Raw genomic sequence first — 23781 nt, 5'->3', positions numbered from 1 at the left:
CTCAAAGGGGGATTCTTAAATTAGAATATTCTATCTTAAATGTTTAATTAAGTTTGCCTAATTTTTGTACTGTCCTGCAGTGGTGCATTTCATAGAACAGCTCTGCCTGCTCATCACTTCTGGATTAAGATAAACTCTTCTGCTGGCCGTGGTGGCATTTCCCCTGAATCCCTGCTTTGGAAAGTAGAAGCAGGCAGACATCTATGGTTTGGAGGCCACCCTGCTCTGCAGAGTACTTCCAGGCCAACCAAGGCTATTGTGAGACCCCTGCTCTCTAAATAAGAAACGGGTTTTCAGCCTGTAGGTGGTGACCCCCTTAGGGATCTAATGGCCTTTTCACAGGGGTTAGATAAGACCATCAGAAAATACAGGTATTTACATTATGATTCATAACAGTATCAAAATTACAGTTAGAAAGTAGCAATGAGCATAATCTTATGGTTGGAGGATAATCACTACAACATGAGGAGCTGTATCAAAGGGCTGCAGCGTTAAGAAGACTGAGCGCCACTAGAGTAGAACCACTAGAGCATTGTGGTTAGTAATCTTTAAATTAAATGTTGGGTTAAATCAGTTGAAATACAGGGACACTAGGCATGGTGTGCATGCTTTTAATCCTGCACTCCGAGAGACAGTCAGGCAGAGCTCTGTGAGTTTGAAGCCAGCCTGGTCTACAAAGTGAGTTCCAATACAGCCAGGACTGTTGCACTGAGAAACCTTGTCTCAAACAAAGAGACCCTAAGGCCTGAATTATATTTATTTTAAATTTAGACACATGTATCTTTAATAGTTTACATAGTAGAATATCAGGAAAGAACTTGGAAGGAGCTTTGTGAAAGAAAGGTCACCTTCAACTTCATAGTGAGTTGGAATGTACTCAGACTATAGAGGAGCTCTCAAAAATAAATCATTAAAATACTTTTGAGAAAGGCTGTGCTTGGAACTTCTATATTCACTATTAGTTCTCATGACATGGGCCCTGCCCATTCTGAGCAAGGGTGAGATCAACGTTGACACAGTATCCTGATAGTATTGAAAGCCAAGGCCAAAAAGCCATTAGATATGCTTAAATTAGTACCTTCACCTGCACTGCTGAAGAAAACCTGCCCTAGAAAAATGAAGCAATTTACTGAAGGTTATTCCAAGGAAATGCTTACAGGTTTTCCATTTTGCTGAAAATACCCTATGGATTATATTTCACTTGCAGATGCAAATTGCTCTCTGGAGACTATAGTCCACCTTGATTGCTTCCTGACATCCAGATTTCTGGAGAAGTCCTAATGAAAAAGGCATTTCCCAGAAGAGCCTGAATGAAGCAGGTGCCCTAAGGAGGGAGTTTTGATTGACACTCTTCAGTCTGTGGATGTAGAATGTAGGTGAGGAGATACAGTCTTTTGCCAGGACTAACCTAGAGAACCTTTGGAACGTACGAAATTGTCCCTTTAACATTGTGTTCTCTTTATCCTTTATGAAATTAAAGAGTTAAAATATCAGTGTAAACTGGCATGACGGGACAGACGACACCTGTCATCCCAGCATTTAGGAGGCAGGGAGAAGCTGGAGGCTCAGGAATTCGAGGTTAGATTGTGCTGCATGGTTTGAGGCTAGACTATACATGAGTCTGTCTCAAGAACAAAACAAAACAACAACAAAAAAAGCCTTCCAATGCTTATCACCAACTGAAATAAAATACCATTCAAAACAATGAAACCAAGCATAGTGATAACATGCCTTTAGTTCCAGTGCGCAGGAGGCCAAGACTGGTGGATCTTGTGAGTATGTAACCCCGGTTCACACAGTTGCAGGCCAGCCAGTGAGAGCCCATCTCAAAAAAACAAACACAAAATACCCAGAAATTTTACATGTGTTTGTAATCCCAGCACTTGGGACTTCCCTCAGGCTGGAGAATCAAGAATGCAAGGCCATGGGCCGGGCGTGGTGGCGCACGCCTTTAATCCCAGCACTCAGGAGGCAGAGGCAGGCGAATTTCTGAGTTCGAGGCCAGCCTGGTCTACAAAGTGAGGTCCAGGACAGCCAGGGCTATACAGAGAAACCCTGTCTCGAAAAACCAAAAAAATAAAAAAAATAAAGAATGCAATGCCAGCCTCAGCTACGTAGCACATTCTAACATTATTTGGGCTGTGGGTGGGGACCCCTAGCTCAACAAGCAAAGACAAGCCTATAATGAAATGCTGCCTCATATCTACTATGGTAGCTACTATCAGAAAAACAGTAAATTAGTAAGGGTATGAAAAAGTTGAAGCTTTCAAAAGATGGCCTAGTCGGCCATCACTGGAAAGAGAGGCCCATTGGACACGCAAACTTTATATGCCCCAGTACAGGGGAACGACAGGGCCAAAAAGGGGGAGTGGGTGGGTAGGGGAGTGGGGGTGGGTGGTAATGGGGGACTTTTGGTATAGCATTGGAAATGTAAATGAGCTAAATACCTAATAAAAAAGAAAAAGAAAAAGTTGAAGGTTTACAACTGGTAGGAATATAAAGTTATGTGACTTGACTTGGGAAATTCTTAACTGTGGAAAACACTTAGGGAGGGGGCTGGAGAGATAGCTCTATGTTCAAGAGCACTTGTTCTTGCAGAGTACCCAGGTTACCCAAGTTCACTTCCCAGCACTCAACCTACTTTCAGGGGATCCAGTGACGTCTGACATCCAGAGGCACCACACACACACACATGGTACCTATATACATACAGGCAGGCAAATCATTCATACACATAAGATTTGAAACTTAAAATTAACATTAGACAGACATAATAGTATATACCTATAATCCCAGCAGTTGGGAGGTTGAGGCACAAGGATGAGGATCCTATCTCAAAAAACAAAACCAGGCAATAATCCTAGCTCTCCAGAGGCAGATACAAAAAAAAAAAAAAAAAGGTCAGGTGTGATGATGCACACCTGTACTTCTACCACTTCTACCAGTTTGGGCTTATCGCCCAGCCCAAAGATGCTAGATTTCAAGGTCAGCCTCAAGTATATGGGGCATATAGCTAATTGGAGGCAATTCTGGGGTATAGTAGACACACTTGAGTATAAAGACAATCCAAGTGTTAAAGTACAATTACCCATATGATCCAGCAATTTAATTTCTAGGTCTATACCCCCAAAAACTAAAAATAGGACTTTGAGCAATTATACCCCAATGTATGCACAACACTATTCACAATAGCGGAAAGGCAGAAGCAAGCTCAATTTCTTCCAATAAATGAATGGGAATACAGTGTTACTCACCTATAAAACACAAGGACATTCCAAGGTGGTTGCAGTGGCTTGCCTCTAGTGCCAACTACTCAGAATGCTAAGACAGAAAGCTTACTTGAGCCCAAGAGTGTGAGAGAAGCCCGATGAAATATAAAATTCCATCTCTAAGGGGCAGAGGGAGAGATTGTAACGTTTGCAATGTGACTGAGCCTCCCGAGTGCTGGGATTAAAGGCGTGCGCCACCACGCCCAGCTGTGGTAGAGCTTTTGTCTAGATTCAATCACACATTTCCAGTCCCAGCACTCAAGACTTAAGGGCAAGAGAACCAGGAGCTCCAGTCCATTACTAGCTACATAGCAAATTGGGACAGCCTGACGTACATTGAAACCCTGATTCAAAAAGCAAAAGTCAAACAGACATAGCAGTGCACATCCCAGCACTTGGGAAGCAGAAGAGATCTCTATGAGTTTGGGAGCATCCTGGTACACAAAGTGAATTCCAAGATATAGTGTGACCCTGTCTCAAAACAATAGGAACAGCCAGGCGTGGTAGTGTGCACACCTTTAATCCCAGTACTCAGGAGGCAGAGGCAGGCAGATTTCTGAGTTCGAGGCCAGCCTGGTCTACAAAGTGAGTTCCAGGACAGCCAGGGCTATACAGAGAAACCCTGTCTCGGGAGAAAAAAAAAAGGAACAAACAGTTGTCTTCTGGAAATTGATTGTAAGGGGTGGCTTAGCACAGATGAACTACACAGACTACACAAGCTGGGCACGGTGGCTCACATCTGTAATTCCAGCCCTCCAGACACCGAGGCAGGAGTATCACAAGTTCAGGGACCACCTAGGGGATATAGCTGGATTCTGGGGGATGGGGATACATTTTTTACCTATGAATAGGCCAAGGAGATTGCCACAGAGTACATTAAGTCACACTGACTTCCTCAGCCCGCCCCATCTGTAAGCTTCTAAAAAAATGGTTTGAACACACACAGGTTAAAGCCATGCATGTGGTACAAGCTTGTATCTTCAACAGTCAGGAGGCAAAGATATGATGATTACCACAAGTTCAAGGCCAGCCTGGGCTTCACAGTGAGGAGACCCTGCTGTCTCAAATAAATAAATAAATAAATAGAAGCAAAAGAGTGAGTGGCAAAAAGGTTTAGAGGCTGGGAAGATGGCTTAGCAGTTAAGAGCACTTGTCATTCTTGACCTGGGTTCAATTTGTAGTCTTTCCCCAGCAGTTCACAAGCATCTAGAAGGCCAATCCCAGACAATCCAGTGCTCTCTTCTGGCCTCTGGGAGCTCCAAGCATGATGGCAATGCACAGACATACATACTGGCAGAATACCCATACTCATATTTTAAAAGCAAGAGTTTTACAAGTTATCTGCACTATTTCTCTAATTATGATTATGGGGTGGGTATGTACATGTGAGTGCAAGTGGTAGATCTCTTCGGAACTGGAGTGGCAAGTGGTTGTGAATCAGCTGACGTGGGTGCTGAAAACTGAACTTCGGGTCCTCTAGAAGAGTAGCATACTGTTGTTATCTTAACTGCTGAGCCATGGCTACAGCCCCTAAAATTAAATCAATGAAATAAACATAATTTAATTAAAACAAAACCAGAAAGATAACAGTGGTAACAATTCTGGAGTTTGGGTTTTCATTTTTGTTTCTTTTTTTTTTTTTGAGTTTTTGTTTGTTTGTTTTTTTGTTTTGTCTTGTTTGTTTTTTAGTTTTTCGAGACAGGGTTTCTCTGTGTAGCCCTGGCTGTCCTGGAACTCCCTTTGTAGACCAGGCTGGCCTTGAACTCAGAAATCCGCCTGCCTCTGCCTCCTGAGTGCTGGGATTAAAGGCGTGTGCCACTACTGCCCGGCTTCTATTCTTTATAGATTTAATTGCAGTATCTGTGTTCTGATCATCTCACCTCCACCTCTCCAGCTCTGGATTACAAGTGTGTGGCCAGGGCTGGAGAGGTGGCTCAGGGGTTAAAAGCAATGACTGCTCTTCCAAAGGTCCTGAGTTCAAATCCCAGCAACCACATGGTGGCTTGCAACCATCTGTAATGAAATCTGATGCCCTCTTCTGGTGTGTCTGAAGACAGCTACAGTGTACTTACATCTTGAAAAACAAAACAAAACAAAACAAGTGTGTGCCCAGTTTATATAATGTTGGGAATCAAACCTAGGGCTTTGTTCATAGTAGGTAAGAACTCTTCCAACTCTGCTATATCCGTAGTACCCCAGCCCTTTCTGTTCTTTTAATTTTGAGACAAAAATCAATCAAATTACTAGGCAGGATTTGAACTTCAGACTCTCCTTTCTTAGCATCTCAAGTAGTTGAGATTTAAAGGCCTGTGTCACCAGGCTTAACTGCAAAGGAAAATTTCTTTTTTTTTTTTAAAGATTTATTTATTATTATATGTAAGTACATTGTAGCTGTCTTCAGACACACCAGAAGAGGGAGTCAGATCTTGTTACGGATGGTTGTGAGCCACCATGTGGTTGCTGGGATTTGAACTCTGGACCTTTGGAAGAGCAGTCGGGTGCTCTTACCCACTGAGCCATCTCACCAGCCCGCAAAGGAAATTTTCTAAATCCTAATGCCTGGGTTACAAACCAGTATGGGCTCATTTCTACTGACAGGACTTTGTGTTTGAGCTTTTGTTTACTTATTTACTTTGAGGTCCAGGTGGGTCTCAAACCCAATACCTAATCAACAGATGACCTTCAACCCCTGATCCTTCTTCACATTTCAAGTGCTAGTATTACAGATGTGCACCATCACAGTTGCCATGTGTTTGATCTTTTATATGAGCCCTGAAAATAAGACTATAGATGTCTCAAAGCACATGGTATGGAGTCACTTAAGTGGATATCAGCCATAAAATACCATGTTATACTCCACAGACCCAAAGAAGGTAAACAAGAAGGAAGGCCCATGGGAGGAAGCTTGAATCTTGAATAGATGGGGGGAATAAGATTGTCATAAGAGGCAGATGGAGGGAGGGAACTGGGTGAGAGAAAAATGAGGGTGGGGTCAGGATCAGGTATGGGGAAGCACAGGAGAGATGCCTAGATGGCCATGAGAATGAATGGCAATCTGCAACTGATAGAAGTGAGGAGGTAGGAGGCATCTTCAGGATGAGACAGAGACCTGGGATAAGGGAGACACCCCAGAATCAATGGGGGTGACCTTAGCTGTGACTCACTTCATTGGGATTATGAAACCGAAAGAGGCCACCTCCTGTAGCCAGGCAGGAACCCCAGTGGAATGATAGATATACCAATCCACCCACAAAACTTTCCACCCCAAACTTACCCTGTCTACAAGAAATGCAGGGACAGTGGATGAAACAGTGACTGAGGGAATGGGCCAACCAATAACTGGTCCAACTTGAGACCCATCCCATGGGCAAGCACCAATCCCTGACACTATTAATGATACTCTGTTATGCTTGCAGACAGGATCATGTTTTTCTCTGAGAAGCTCCACCCAGCAGCTGACTCAGGCAGATGCAGACACCCACAGCCAAACAGTGTATGGAGCCTGAGGACTCCTGTGGGAGACTATGAGGAGGGATTGAGGGGCTGAAAGGAATACCAGCTCCCTGCGGGAAGACCAACAGAGTCAACTAACCTGGACCCTTGGGGTTCTCAGAGTCTGAACCCCCAACCAAAGAACATACAAGGGCTGGACCTAGGCCTCCCTGCACATGTGTAGCAGATGTGCAGCTTGGTCTTCATGTGGCTCCTGAACAACTGGAGTGAGGGCTATCACAAAAGCTGTTGCCTGTACGTGGAATATGGGCTATATTCTATTTGGGCTGCCTTGTCTGGCCTCAGTAGGAGAGGAAGCACCTAGCTTCACAGATCCTTGAAGTGCCAGAGTGGGAGGTGATACTCAGGGGCCCCCACCCTCTCAGAAGAGAAGGGGAGAAAGTATGGGGGAATGATTGTGGGATGGGGGCTGGAGGAAGCAGTGAGTGGGATGTAAAGTGAATAAGTTAAAAAAATAACAATAAAAAAAAAAAAGACTACAGCCAACTAACCCCAACATTTGGGAGTTTGAGGCCAGCCTGGTCTAGCTTCAGGGTAACCAAGGCTACATAGTGAGACCCTGTCTCAGACAACCACAACAAAAAAGAATTCTCCAAAGACAATCTGCCAAAAACTTTGAATAAGTAATTCTATTATTAAAATTAGAGGGCTGGTGAGATGGCTCAACAGGTAAAAGCACCGACTGCTCTTCCGAAGGTATGAGTTCAAATCCCAGCAACCATAAGGTGGCTCACAACCACCTGTAATAAGATCTGATGCCCTCTTCTGGTGTGTCTGAAGACAGCCACAGTGTACTTACATATAATAAATAAATAAATCTTTTTTTAAAAAATTAGAAAATTGCCGGGTGGTGGTGGCACATGCCTTTAATCCCAGCACTTGGGAGGCAGACGCAGGCAGATTTCTGAGTTCGAGGCCAGCCTGGTCTACAGAGTGAGTTCCAGGACAGCCAGGGCTACACAGAGAAACCCTGTCTCGGAAAAAAAAAATTAGAAAATTAAGGACAAAGAATGACTCATGGTACAGATGTCAAAAGATGGTCTTCAAGCTCTTTTAAGGTGACAGTTTAAGGACATTCAGTTAAAAGTTAAATCACCTGCAGGATGAGTAGTGATTAGACTATTCCAATAAATGTTTTGTTAAAATGACTTCTACTTGGTGGAAAGGACTCACAGAAATAAGTTTCTATTGGTTCCACCCAGTATCCAGGTTCAGGAAGAATTCATTTTGTCTGAACCTACCAGCTTTTTCACTGGAAGTGAGTTAATATAAAAATCGTTATGGCATCTGCTTTTTCCCCCCTTTTGGTTTTTGAGTCTCCCAAGTGCTGGGATTAAAGGCATGTGGCACCACTGCCGGGCTATGGCATCTGCTTCTTATGCTAATCTCTACACATAGGATTTGGAGATCATGCCAAGTTTATGGCTCCACAATTACGACCAACAGAACCTGGGTCCAACACTTATGCTAGCAACAACTATATTAGTTTTGCTCACTGGTGATGAACAAAGTCTTGGCCCAAAGCAAGCACTCTAAATATTTATTCAATAATCACTGAATAGCTCTTGATCTCTTGCCTTCTTGTTCCTACTCTGTCCTCTTATCCCTTCCTCCTTTCTCCTCATCCCTCCCTCTCTCTCCACGTGCTCATGGCCATCCTCTGCTTCCCTTCCCTTCCCTTCCCCACCCTCTCCCTCCTTCCCTCCCTCCCTCCGTTTCTCTACCTCTAGTTCTCTCTCAATGCCCCTCTCCATGCTTTGGATAAACTTTATTCTATACTAAAATAATAATAATAATAATAATAATCACCAAATAAGTAAAAGCTTAAAAAAATAGTGCCACAGTCAGGCATAGTAGCATATACCAGTAACCCCAGCACTTGAGAGTGGAAGCCAGGAGGATTATAAATTCAAAGTTGGGCTTGAGAGATGGCTCAGCGGGTAAGAGCACCGACTGCTCTTCCAGACATCCTGAATTCAAATCCCAGCAATGCATGGTGGCTCACAACCACCTGTAATGAGATCTGACTCCCTCTTCTGGAGTATCTGACCCGAGTGAGAGTGAGCAGAGGTCCTAAAAATTCAATTCCCAACAACCACATGAAGGCTCACAACCATCTGTACAGTGTACTCATATATGTAAAAGAAATAAATCTTTAAAAAAAATAAATTCAAGCCGGGCGTGGTGGCGCACGCCTTTAATCCCAGCACTTGGGAGGCAGAGGCAGGCGGATTTCTGAGTTCAAGGCCAGCCTGGTCTACAAAGTGAGTTCCAGGACAGCCAGGGCTATACAGAGAAACCCTGTCTCGAAACCCCCCCCCAAAAAAAATAAATAAATTCAAAGTTACCCTGGGCTATACAGTGAGTTCAGAGTTGGCCTGTGCTACATGAGAACCTCAGTAGCTATATATAATTGACGTCTAGCAATACGTGGCTCATCAGTTAAGAGTAATTGCTGCTCTTCTAAAGGACCACAGCCATCATTATTCCTGTTACAGGGGATCCAACGTCCTCTCTGTCCTCTGAGGGTATCAGGCATGAATATGGTACACAGATATTCAGGCAAACACATCCAATCACATAAAAAAAAAAGTCATGGGACTGGAGAGATGGCTCAGTGGTTAAGAGCACTGACTGCACTTCCAAAGGTCCTGAGTTCAATTCCCAGCAACCACATAGTGGTTCACAACCATCTGTAATCGAAACTGATGCTCTTTTCTGGTGTGTCTGAAGACAGCAACAGTGTACTCATATAAAAACAATAAATCTTTTTTTTAAAAGTCACACACACATAGCAACAAAAAAACCTTGGAGAGTGAAGAAAGTTTCAAACTATCCACATTATAGTTGAGGGTATCACTGAGCAGTAGAGTGCTTGTCTAACATGTATGATGAGACTCTGGCTGTAATCCCTAGCACAAGAGAAATACAAATACAAGAATCTTAGACTAAAATAACTACATCCTCATTCTCTCTCCACCCCCCCCCCCCCCGCCTCTCTGTTGCGCCCACCTCTGCCGGCAAGGAAGACACAACACAGTCTGATTCTTCTCAACAGCCACTACGGGGACCCCGGCACCCAGGGAGGTCTGCTTATATACTCTCCAGCACAGGGAAAGGCTTCGTGGCCCCCTGGGATTGGTCAGTCTGCCGGCACCTAATTTGCATGCACCCGCTCAGGAGGGGTTGGCGCCAGACTCGGGTTTACACCTGCGCTGATGTTGTTTATGACAACGGCATACCTGGCGCTCGGCGCCATCTTAGAGTTGGCTCCCTACATCTCTCTTTCTCCCTCTCTCTCTCTTTCCTTTTTATTCCAAGATAGGGTTTCTCTGTGAAGTCCATGCTGTCCTGGAACTTGCTCTATAGACCAGGCTGCACTGGAACTCGGAGATCTACCTGCCTCTGCACCTCTAAGGGATATTTCGCCCTCTTCTGGCCTCCACAGGTTGTGCATAAATGCACATAAACACAGACACGCTCCTACAGGAAATTAACAACAAATCTTTTAAATTTTTTATATCTGTCTGTTTGTGGAATTATGCCAGATGCTCTGGAACAGGAGTTATAGACAGTTGTGAGCTGCCATGTGGATGCTGACAATCAGACCCTGATCCTCTGGAAGAACAGCTAGTGCTCTTAATTGCTGAGCTGCCTCTGCAGCTCACATATCAATAAATCTTAGAAGAAGAAAAAAAATCAAGAAAGTCTGGTCTGCTTGCAGGAAGTAAATGACATAAGGTTGGACAAGATGACAACTAAGTAGTCACCTCCCCACAAGCACACCAAAGTAAACAGCTAGCCACACACACAGTTACCTTCACAGGAGCTAAGTAAACCAGATGAGAGGACATAGTGTCTCTGTCCTACTAAAATGGAAAGACATGTTGAAGAAAGCAAAAAGTCACTTGTGTGGTTTTTCCCATATCTCCAAAAACCCCAACCTGGACATGACTCCTGCACAAGGAGATAAACAGAAGAAAGCCCAGGGCTCCTGAAGCTTGAAACCCAGTCCCAGGCCCTCCATGACACCTAATTCTTGGTAAACCCTCACCATCCCTATGATCTGAGACACTGGGACTGAGGGAGGCAAGCTTAGAGAATATTTTAGTAGTCTGGGATTCTATTTGGTTTGGTTTCTGTACAACCTCCTTCTAATAATGTACTTGGAAGCCAAGCTCCCTCACTTGCATGTTCTCTGAACAGTGCACCTAGTAACCTGTTGGCAAGGCACTGATCCAACTGCACACCCCCATACTCCAAATGATTTCGCCTTTCCTAATGACCGTCAAGGTTGAACAGTTTCTATTCCAACATATTCCCTTTTTGTCCAGGCACAGTTTGTGTATGTATGTCCAATATCAAGCCTGAACTGGTTTGGGATACATGCATAATAACACAAAACTATGCTCAAGTGAACCTTTGAAGAGAATCCCCTATTTACCCTTATCATGACAATGCATAACTGAACAAATATATGATTAAAATCAGATGTATTATGGGAAGGAACATATGTAGTTAGCAAAGACTGACATAATCTAAACCTTTCAATCAAATAGAATACCACACAAACTATATTCATAGCAACCAACCCTTCCCCAAACCTTTTTTTTTTTTTTTTGAGTCAGAGCCTGGCTATTATTATGTAGACCAGGCTAGCTTCAAACTCAAAAAGATCTGCTTGACTCTGCCTTCTAACTCTGAAATTAATGACATGTGTCACTATGTCTGGCTACAAACTCCTTTGCTTGAACTCCATAGAAGGAAGCCCCAAATGGTAATAGGGGTCCTTTAGTATCTTCAGTGTGACCCCTGCCCCTGTCCCTTGTAGCCATTCTGATCTTTTTCTTTCTTTTTTTTTTTTTTTGTTTGTTTTGGTTTGGTTTTTTAAAGATTTATTTATTTACTGTATGTGAGTATACTGTAGCTGTAGGTTGTGAGCCATCATGTGGTTGCTGGGAATTTTAGGACCTTTGGGTCAATTCTGCTTGCTCTAGTTGAACCAGCTCGCTCCAGTCAATTCCTCTCACTCCAGATGCACCAGAAGAGGCCGTCAGATCTCTTTATAGATGGTTGTGAGCCACCATGTGGTTGCTGGGATTTGAACTCAGGACCTTCGGAAGAGCAGTCAGTGCTCTTAACCTGCTGAGCCATCTTGCCAGCCCCCTGATCTTTTTCTATAGCTTTGCTTTAAATAAAGTTCCCTTAGTATGTTTGCAACTATGTGTGGGCTTTTATTTTATTCTTCTATAAGTGACTGTACTGGCTGGTTTGGGGTGTCAATTTGACACAGGCTGGAGTTATTACAGAGAAAGGAGCTTCAGTTGGGGAAATGCCTCCATGAGATCCAGCTGTAAGGCATTTTCTCAATTATTGATCAAGGGGAAAAGGCCCCTTGTGGGTGTTGCCATCTCTGGGCTGGTAGTCTTGGGCTTATAAGAGAGCAGGCTGAGCAAGCCAGGGGAAGCAAGTCAGTAAAGAACATCCCTCCATGGCCTCTGCATCAGCTCCTGCTTTCTGACCTGCTTGAGTTCCAGTCCTGAATTCCTTCAATGTGGAAGTATAAGCTGAATAAACCCTTTCCTCCCCAACTTGCTTCTTGGTCATGATGTTTTGTCCAGAAATAGAAGAGCTAACTAAGACAGTGACCAAGCATCTGGGAACATTTGACCCCAAACACTGGCAACTGAATTGTGTTAGACTAGGCAATAAGAAAGCAGCCACCAGTCCTTCTCAACCACCAGGTGGTCACATGACTCTACTTACTAAGGAGCAGCTAGAAGAGTGAGTCCAGGACTCTGCCTTGGTTTGAAATGCCAGAAATGGGAATAAGGCTGTGGGCCCCTTGGAACAAGGAGGAAACATGGGAAAGGGAGATGCATCTCTATCTCTCCTTCGCTGCCTTAAGTGTTTCTTCTCCTGTTACCTTTCTCTTTCTCAAGTATTACAACACTAAAAATTGGGTTCAGGAGGTGGCAACTGCCCTCTCATTAAAACATTCCATCCTGCAGGGACGCTCCTTAAAATGGGAAGCAAACAACTCAAAATGGTTTCCGGAAGTCCCTGAAACTGACCAGATTCACTAGGCCTCTCTGTACATAAGAGTAAATAATGGAGACTGCTAAGAGTCACTCTCAGATAAGCCAAGGTGCCTGGAGAAAGCAGAGACTAGCCAGACAGCTTGAAAAGAAGCCGAGACCAAAAAAGCCAAGCTTCAAAGAAGGCTCTGAGACCAGCCAAGCAGCCTGCAGTAGAGAGGAGCCAAGTGGCCTGGGAAAAAAAAAAAAAAAAAAAAAAAAAAACAGGGAGCAGCCAAGCTGCCTGGAAGAGGTTTAGACCAACTCAGCCATCTGGAAAGGATATTGTCCAACCTGTTGAGCCACCTGCAGTGTGCTCCAGTTGAGCTGCTGGCAGTGTGATCCAGGTTCCCAGCTTTTGTGAGTTTTCACCCAAGATTGGTGTGGGCTGTGGTGATGCAGCTGTCGATAAGTCATTTTTGCTCCTGTAAGTACTCTCTCACTCATATTTTGCCAAGTACCCCAGTAAAAGTCATTGGTTCACCAAGTTAGACTTGGATGGTATCTGTACTTTGGTGTGCCATGGGTTCCCGGTCTAGAGTGAGTAGACATACGTGTGTTAAGTCTCCAGGAAAAGTTTGTGACACAAATGGGAAAAAAGATGGTAATACCTGATGCCTAGAAGAACCAGAAGACCCAAGAAATAGGGCAGACATCACAGATAAGCATCTAAAGAGCCCAGGGTTTGACATCAGGACGTATTCCTCTATCACTCTCCACCTTACTTCTTTTTTCTTTTTTGGTGTGTGGGGGGGGGAGCTTTCGAGTCAGGGCTTCTTTGTGTAGCCCTCTGTCCTGGAACTCACTCTATAGCGACTGGCCTCAAACTCAGAAATCTGCCTGCCTTTGCCTCCTGAGTACTGGGATTAAAGGTGTGCATCACCCCACCTTACTTTTCTGAAACAGTCTCTCACTAAACATGGGGCTTACTATCACAGCTAGCCTGACTGGCTAGCAAGATTTGTATCTCTCTCCTCTAAGTCCTTGGATTACAGACACGTGACAACTGTACATGGTTTTTACATTGTGTAGAGTCACACTGCATGGATTCTGCCTTCAACTCACTATATAGCCTAGGGAATCTTGAATTACTGACTCTCCTGCCTTCCCCTACATATTGGAATTTCAGGTATGTCCCCAATTTCTTTTAAACAATGTATTCATAGTATAGTTAGACTAACTTGGGTTTTTTATTGCTACTAGTGCTGAAATAGCAGCAATAAATTGACAGGCTACTCCTGAGAAATTTGCACCTAGTAGCATCCCATACTAAAGCAGGGGAGGTGACTACATGTTTAAAGAAAATAAAGCCTGCTAAGAATTCCTGGAAACAGCCACAATGCCAGATTAGGGAGACAGGAAGGAGTATATAATTAATTATTCAGTTCTGAAAAAAATGCCCTACACCAACAAGACATCAAGAGGTACTAAAAACTAAGCATGGTGGTGCTCACCATTGGAGGATCTCTGTGAGTTCAAGGCCAGCCTGGTCTATATAGCAAGTTCCAAGCCAATTAGGATTACACAGGGAACCTTGTGGAGAGAGGGGGGGGGGAGTCAGAGGCTTTGATGGTAGTGAAGTCTTGTAATTTTAGTACTATATAGGCTGAAACTGGAGGATCAAGGAAGTCAAAGTCCAGTCTGGGCTACATATTGGCTGGTCTGAGCTATGCAGCAATACCCTATCTTTAAAAGAAAAATAAAGTCTGGGGAGAGGGGGACCTGGGAAGATAGCTCAGGAGGTAAAATGCTTGCCATGCAAGCATGACAACCTTAGTTTGGGTTCCCAGCATCCTTACAGCTAGGTAGGGTGTTGTGTGTTTACAAACCCAGCTCTGGGGGTGGGGGGAGTGAAGATGGGAATCTGGAGCTTATAGTTAATCAGCCTATTCTTATTGATGAGCTCCAGTTTCAGTGAGAGAGACTATGCCTCGGAAAATAAGAATGATTGAGGAGGACACTCAGCATCAACCTCTGATCTGCATAGGCATGTGCACACATGCACATAAGCAACTGTACATGTACATATGTACCTACATATGTAATTATCATATATAATCCAGGCATACCTAGGCACCCAGGAATACCTGAGTAGGTATCCAAAGGAATCTAAGCCAGCAAAGTTGCACAGTCAGGTTGTGCCACCATGCCCACTTAATTTTATGTGGGTGCTAGGGATTCGAACCCTGGTCCTGCTTGCATAGCACTCTACCCATTGAGCCATCTTTCCACCACACAGCTATGTATTTAATTAGCCAGAAGAAAAAAAGAAAAAGAAAAGAAATGAAACTTTGTCTTACACAAGACTATGGGTGGAATTGGAAATCTGTATTTTAAATAAAATAAGCCAGGCACAGACAGACCAGTTCTACATGATCGCATACATAGAACGCCTTGCCAGAGGCTGAGAGAAGTAATGATGATGTATGCTTGGTGTAAAGGCCAATCAATCCAAGAAGTTCTGGAGTCAGTGAGATGACTCTGTGGGAAAACGTGCTTTTATGTATAAGGCTCAGAACCTCAATTTGATTCCTGAAATGCACATAAAAGTGGAAGGCTGGGCTGGTGAGATGGCTCAGTGGGTAAGAGCACCAACTGCTCTTCCGAAGGTCCCGAGTTCAAATCCCAGCAACCACATGGTGGCTCACAACCATCTGTAATGAGATCTGACGTCCTCTTCTGGTGTGTCTGAAGACAGCTACAATGTACTTACATATAACAATAAATAAATCTTTAAAAAAAAAAAAAAGTGGAAGGCTGATGGCACAAAGTTGTTTTCTGATCTCCACATGTGTGCTGAGGCACATGTGTTCTCCAGTAAAACACACTTAACAATAATAATCAAAGAAAGTGTTGATCAACTCGACTGGAGGAAGAGGAGGATAGTTGGGAGAGGCTGAAGGGAGGAAAGGGAAAAAGGGAGAAGGGAAAGTACTGTGAACTGGAAACATCTGCTATGTTTGGAAAGTGAGTTGAATGATGTTTTGCTGGGCCACAACAGGTGAAAAAAATGTTTTGGTAGAACAGACACGTGAAAGGATGCTTGATGAAGGAATGTAAATATGACCTCACAGACAGTGGGAGCTGGAACATTGGTTTGCTTTGCTCCACCTCATTATTGCTATTGACATGCATGTATTGATTCACCTTACATTGCGATTGCTAAGCTTCACTTGTGGTGAATTCATAGAGAGAAACTCACCAAAGAACTTCTCAAGAGGTTCCTGCAGCTTCTTGCTGCTTCTCCAGCCTCGGAGCTGGTTGGCCAGTGTTGAGGTTTCTTCAGAATTGAACTGCAGCTGCTGGTTCATATGTTGTGTCTGCCTGCCAAGAGGACTGGACTGCAGCCACTGATTTGTACTTGGTGTTTGCTATGGGTCTGAACTGCTGATATCCTGACAACAAAGATTGGACTCGTCCCCAAAGAATTTCTAAACAGGTCCACTTCCCCCATATACTAATAACTTTTCTTTTCTACTACCTCTGGTGGGCAATATGCTAAAGTTGAGGGAAAGCGTATTAAAGTAGGTTGAGGGGTTGGAGAGATGGCTCAGCGGTTAAGAGCACTGGCTGCTTGCTCTTCCAGAGGTTCTGAGTTCAATTCCCAGCAACCACATGGTAACTCACAACCATCTGTAATGGGATCTGATGCCCTCTTCTGTTGTGTCTGAAGACAGCTACAGTGTACTCATATAGATGAAATAAATCTTTTTATTAAAAAGTAGGTTGAGTTTAATCCCAGCACTCGGGAGGCAGAGGCAGGCGGATTTCTGAGTTCGAGGCCTGCCTGGTCTACAAAGTGAGTTCCAGGACAGCCAGATCTATACAGAGAAACCCTGTCTCAAAAAACCATAAAAAAAAAAAAAGTAGGTTGAGGAAATTGTATGCCTTCATAGTCCAGCTACTTAGAAGTTCAAGTCCAGCCTGAGCCGCTCAGAAAGACCCTGTCTCAAAAATAAAAAGCAAAGAATGGGCAAAAAGTCCTAAGTTCAATAGCTAGTACTGAAAAACCATAAACAATCAAGGTATCACAGATGGTATATTCAAATCATCCCAGTATTTAGGAGGCTAAGGCAGAAACTTTTTTAAAATATTACATTTGTTTGTGTATGTGCTTGTGTATGTGTATGTACAGCGACATACATATGTACACATGTGAAGGCCAGAGGTCAACTTGAAGGAGTTACGTCTTGTTTGACCATGTGGGTCCAGGAGTTGACTCAGGTTGTTAGGCTGGTTGATAAGAGTCCTAATATATTGAGTCATTTCACTGACGCTCAGAAAGGTTCTTGTTTGTTTGTTTGTTTGAGACAGGGTTTCTCTGTGTAGCCCTGGCTGTCCTGGAACTCACTCTGTAGACCAGGCTGCCTCCCAAGTGCTGGGATGAAAGGTGTGTGCCACCACTGCCCGGCTAGCTCCCTTGTTTTTGTTTCTAGAGACATTTAACACTATAACCAAGGTTGGCCTATAACTCACTATGTAACCCAGGCTGTCCTTTAACTCACAGAGGTCTACTGCTTCTGTCTGCTGGGTGCTGGGATTAAATATATTTGCCACTCTGCTCAGCTTGGTATGTTTTCTGTAATACTTTTTGAGACAGGATCTCACTGTGTAACCCAGGCTGGCCTTGGTCCTTTTCACTCTGCCTCCCAAATGCTGAGATACAGACCTGTACCACATCAAACTACTGAACACATTTTTGTTTGCCTTTGAAACAGGATTTTCAAGAAACAAGGTTTCTCTATAGCCTTGGCTGTCCTGGAACTCACTCTGTAGACCAGGCCGGCCTTAAACTCAGAAATCCACCTGCCTCTGCCTCCTGAGTGCTGGGATTAAAGGCGTGCGCCACCATGCCAGACTCCTCTATTGATTCTTGAAGAATGATACTCCAGACTCAAATAATATGCAACAGCAAAGAGCATTTATTCTGCAGAGAACCTGCATGCAGGAGTCTACCATACATCAGGATGGAAAACAGAGGTGTGGACTTTGCAAGGTCAATTTAAAGCCTGTTAGAGTAGTAGTGAGTGACTTTTACCTTTTTTCCTTTGATTGGTTGACTCTATCTCCACTGGTATAGGTGCCTTTGTAATTGGTTAAGACTCTGGGGAAATTTTGGGGACTTTTTCTGATTAACTATACTTGGCTCAGGCAGCTTTTGATAGCTCCTAATTGGCTGCCCATAAGGGATGGACTTTCCTGGAATTGACTTATTTTGGATTTTTCTAGTTCTGGGAAACAGAAACTTATGCCTAGTCTACGAAGCTGCCAGTTTACAGCCTGTCATGGAGTCAGCCTGCCTCTGGCTAACTCAGTCCCCTCAACGCAACTAATATATGCACACATACACAGAAATAAAAATAATAAAATGCCGGGCATGGTGGCACACGCCTTTAATCCCAGTACTCAGGAGGCAGAAGGCAGGTGGATTTCTGAATTCGAGGCCAGCCTGGTCTACAAAGTGAGTTACAGGACAGCCAGGGCTATACAGAGAAACCCTGTCTCAAAAAACCAAAATAATAATAATAATAATAATAATAATAATAAGGACTGAGGGCTGGAGAGATGGCTCAGAGGTTAAGAGCATTGACTGCTCTTCCAGAGGTCCTGAGTTCACTTTCCAGCAACCACATAGTGGCTCACAACCATCTGTAATGGGATCTGATGCCCTCTTCCTGTGTGTCTGAAGACAGCTACAGTGTACTCATACACATAAAATAAATATTTTTTTTTTAAAAAGGACTGAAAGACATGGCTCTGTGGTTGACATCACTTCTTGCTCTTTCAAGGTGGGTTCAAGGCTGCTTGAGACCTTGTGTCTGCTGCTTGAGACCTTGTTTTAATATAGCCGCAACAATAAAATTTCTGGAGCTGGGTAATATAAAGTGTACTAGAGGGCTTTCAAAAAAAAGAAAAAAAGCATATTGGGAGATAAAGAAGTGCACACTTATGATTTCAGAAGTTAAAATCTAATTAGGATGGTCACAACCACATAATGATGCCTTTTCTCGGAAGTTAAAAAAAAATGGCAAGCAGAAAAATGAAATAGCAAAGATAAATATAAAGCACTGGAATGATCTATTCAATTGTAGAAATGTAGTTGAGTAACAGTGTAGTTATACATTGTATGAGAGAGGCCCTGGCCTTGATCCTCAGCACCACAAACACAAATCCAATCTGAAATGCTGTAAGAGTGCAGAAAATTGAACAGAACCTTGGAGACCTGTGGGATATAGTTAAACATGAAAAATATGCAAAATGAAAATCTCAGAAGGTAAGGAGATAAAGGCAGAAAATATATAGGACAGGGCTGGACATGATAATGAAGGCTCTAACTCCAGCACATCAGAGGTGGAGGCGGGAAGATCAGGAACGCAAGGTTGTTCTTAACAATAAATGAAATGCTGAAAGATGACTGGACTTGTATCTCAAACACCACACATATACACAAAGCCAAAAAGTTTAATTACTAAAAGAAAAAGTATCATCCAAGCATTCTATATGTGGCATAACAGTGTGATCCAAAATGGGGGAAAGGAGGCTGGTGATATAGCTTAGTGGTCGCATAGCATTCCTAGCATGCATTAAGTCCTAGGTTCAGTCCTCAGCACCACAAAACAATAATAATAAAACAAAGGACCAACTTTTGCTCATCACAAGTGAGGGAACAATAATGAGATTCTCAGATAAGTAAAAGTTGAGGTGAGCTTCACTAACAGATTACAAGACATAGAAGTGTGAATCTAAGAGTTGAAAACAAGGTAGAAGAAATGAATAGCTCAGTCAAAAAAAAATGTTGGCATACTACTTTAATCACAGTACTTGAGAGGCAGTGGCAGGTGGATTTTTGAGTTTGAGGCCAGCCTGATCTACAAAGCAAGTTCCAGGACAACCAGGGCTACACAGAGAAACCCTGTCTCAAAAAACATAAAACAAAAAAAGTTAAATATTAAAAAATCATGACACAAACATGAAGGAAATCTAGGGCACTATGAAAAGACTAAATCTACAAATAAGTAGGATAGAAGAAGAAACCCAGGTGAACAGCACAGAAAATATTTTCAACAAAACCATAGAAGAAAAATTTCCTAATATAAAAAAGGAGATGCGTATCAAGGTACAAGAAGCAAACAGAACATCAAAAAGACTAGACCAGAAGAAATTCTTCCCAGTATATAATAATCAAAGCAGTAAAGTACATAATACTTAAAGAATATTTAAAACTGCAAGGAAAAAGACCAAGTAATATATAAAGGCAGATCCATTAGAATAACTCCTGACTTTTCATTGGAGACTCCAAAAGCCAAAAGGGCTGGTACAGATGCTCTATAAATTCTATGAGCACAGATGCCAGCCTAGACTATTATGCTCAGCAAAACTTTCAATCATCATAGAAGAAGACATTCCTTGATAAAACCTTAGCTGTTCCAGAATACACTGTTAACCAGTCTTGCATCGAGATCTACCTGCTTTTGCTCTTAAGTGCTGGGATTAAAGGTTTGGGCCACCACCACCCAACAACAAACCATTTTTTTTTGTTTTTGTTTTTGTTTTTTTGTTTTTTGAGACAGGGATTCTCTGTATATCTCTGGCTGTCCTGGAACTCACTCTGTAGACCAGGCTGGCCTGGAACTCAGAAATCCACTTGTCTCTGTCTCCCAAAACAAACCAAATTTAAGCAATACTTATCTACAAATCCAGTCCTACAGAAGGTGGTAGAAGAAAAACTTCAGTCTGAAGAGGTTAACCATATCTGAGGAAACACAAAAAATAAATAATCCCAGAACAGCAAATCAAAAGGAAGGGGAAACCCCCACAAAATAACAAAAGAATAACAGGAAATGTTGTTGTGGAGGTTTGAATATGCTTGACCCAGTGAGTAGCACTATTAGGAGATGTGACCTTGTTGGAGTAGGTGTGGCCTTATTGAAGGAAGTGTGTCACTGTGGGAGTTGGCGTTAGGACCCTCCTCCTACAATATAAATATTACAAAAAGACATGCTCAGCTATCAGATACAGTGAATCTTAGTTGGCAGAGAGCCTGTAAGTGAGTTTTTTTTTTTTTTTAATGGAGGATGCCACATGTGCTTTATAAAGTTCTGATATGGTCATGTCTCAAACTTTATTGTGTGCCTGGGGTTGATCTAATTATCACCAGGCAAATTTTCACCAAATTGTGATGTGTTTACATACGCCTTAAATAAAGTAGCTAGGATCAAACTCAGTTTGAACCAACACTGGCTACTTAGTTGTGTTGAACCAAACTATGTTGCACAAATGTTATTCCTAGTTCCCTAAATGCTCTCTCATAGAGTCGGGCTAGTTTTAGTTCCTTGTGTTAACAAGATAATAGTTTATAAATTTTGCTGTTGAGTCAACAACATGTTTAAATACTTTATAATGGCCATTATAAAGGTGTTTGCTGCAATACTATAGATTTTCCTGTGGATGTTGCTATACTGGCATATGAAACGTCTACAATTAAACTCTAGTGTGGTACCCATCAGAGGACCTTAACTTTTAAAAAAACAAAAACAAACAAAGAAACAAAAAACCCTCCTCCTAGCTACCTCGAAGTTAGTCTTCCTCTAGCAACCTTCAGATGAAGATGTAATACTCTTAACACCTCCTATACCATGCCTGCCTAGATGTTGCCATGTTCCCACCTTGTTGATAATAGACTGAACCTCTGAACCTGTAAGCCAGCCCCAATTAAATGTTGTCCTTTATAAGAGTTGCCTTGGTCGTGGTGTCTATTCATAGTAGTAAAACCCTAACCAAGACAACTGTTCAATAAAAAATGATGTCATTTGGGCTGGAGAGATGGCTAAGCGGATAAGAGCACTGACTGCTCTTCCAAAGGTCCTGAGTTCAAATCCCAGGAACCACATGGTGGCTCACAACCATCTGTAACAAGATCTGACTCACTCTTCTGGAGTATCTGAAGACAGCTACAGTGTACTTACATATAATAAATCTTTTTTTAAAATGATGTCATTTCCTAAATAAGAAGACATAGATTAATGGATTGAATTAGAAGCCAGGATCCATTCTTCTTCATCATCCAGGAAATACTTCAATAGCAGTGATAGACATGAACTAAGGTTAAAAGGATAGATATGGGTATTTCAAGCAACAAAATCCAAGAAGCAAACTGGTATAGCCATTTTAATATCTGACAGCAAACTTTTAACCAAAACTAATTAGAGAAGATAGGGAAGGATACTACATAATTTTATTTATTTATTTATTTTATTTATTTTTTTTTGGTTTTTCGAGACAGGGTTTCTCTGTATAGCCCTGGCTGTCCTGTAACTCACTTTGTAGACCAGGCTGGCCTTGAACTCAGAAATCTACCTGCCTCTGCCTCCTGAGTGCTGGGATTAAAGGCGTAGGCCACCATGCCTAGCTGACACTACATAAATATTAAAGGAAAATCCACCAAAAGAACATTACAAGCACCAAATACAAATACACCAAAGTTCACAAAAGAAACACTTTTTAAAAAAGGACAGAGCTCTTACTCCTGCTTCCCTCTTGCTTCTCTCTTGCTCTTCCTCTCCCCTCCCCACGAGCTCATGGCCATGGCCAGCCTGACCCCCCTCTCCATCTCCCCCTCCCTCCCTCTCTCTTTCTCTGCCTCTCTACCTTCTTAACTCAACCTCCCCATGCCCTGAATAAACTCTATTCTATACTAAAAGGACAGAGATCTGGCTGCCCTGGCACTCACTAAGTAGACTGGGTTGGCCTTGAACTTACTGAGATCCCATTGCTCCTGCCTTCTGAATGCTGGGATTATAGGCATGTGCCACTATGCCAAGCTAAAAGAAATACTTCTGTAGGGGGGTCTCAGACCACCATGTCCATCAGAGTTGAAGGCAAGAACATAGTTTGGTTCAACACAACTAAGTAGCCAATGTTGGTTGATCCTGGCTACTTTATTTAAGGCATATGTAAACTTAACATCACAATTTGGTGAAAATTTGCCTGGTAATAATTAGCTCAATCCCAGGCACACAATAAAGCTTGAGACATGACCACATCAGAACTTTATAAAGCACATGTGGCATCTTCCATAAAGCTGAGTTCTACAGATTGCTAAGCTCACCATAAGGATCTAGGGGGAATCGGGTATGATCTCAGCTACATAGACACTGAAAAAGGTCACTAGGCTATTAACCATGGCTGCTCTATGCCTTCTGGAAAGTTAACAGGTTTTCCATCCCTCTCTTTGAAGGGACAACCCTGTGTGTTTAACATTTCTGGTTCCCCTAGTGATTATCTGTGAGCACAAGGACCTTCTCCATACCTCCCACACACTTCTACTTCTAAAATCACACGTTGACCTTAACATGGTGATAGTGGGCGAATATTTCTTTAAGTATTTCTCAGCCAGATTTTTTCTCCTTTTAGAATTCTGTTTTGATATGTACCTCACTTTTATATTTTGTTTTCTTCCTTCCTTCCTCCCTCCCTTCCTTCCTTCCTTCCTTCCTTCCTTTCTTCCTTTACTTTTCTTCCTCCCTCTCTTTATTCTCCTCCTCTTCCTCCTTCTATTTTGAGACAGGATTTCACTCTGTAGCCCCAACTGTCTTCTTTCTGTAGACCAGGCTACACTTAAACTTACCCTCCTCCACCTGCCTCTGACTTCTGAGTGCTGGTATTAAAAGTGTGTGGTGCCACCAACCCACTGGGTTGTTTTCTTTTTCTTTCTTTTTTTTGGGGGGGGTGGGTTTCGAGACAGGGTTTCTCTTTATAGCCTTGGCTGTCCTGAAACTCACTCTGTAGACCAGGCTGGCCTCGAACTCAGAAATCCGCTTGCCTCTGCCCCCCCCCCCCCCCCGCAGTGCTGGGATTAAAGGTGTGTGCCACCACACCCTGCTGGGTTGTTTTTTTTTGATGTTCAGGTTTGTTTGTTTGTT

Source organism: Mus musculus, chromosome X, assembly GCF_000001635.26.
Source record: "Mus musculus strain C57BL/6J chromosome X, GRCm38.p6 C57BL/6J".
NCBI classification, from domain to species: domain Eukaryota; kingdom Metazoa; phylum Chordata; class Mammalia; order Rodentia; family Muridae; genus Mus; species Mus musculus.
This window is presented reverse-complemented; position numbering follows the sequence as displayed.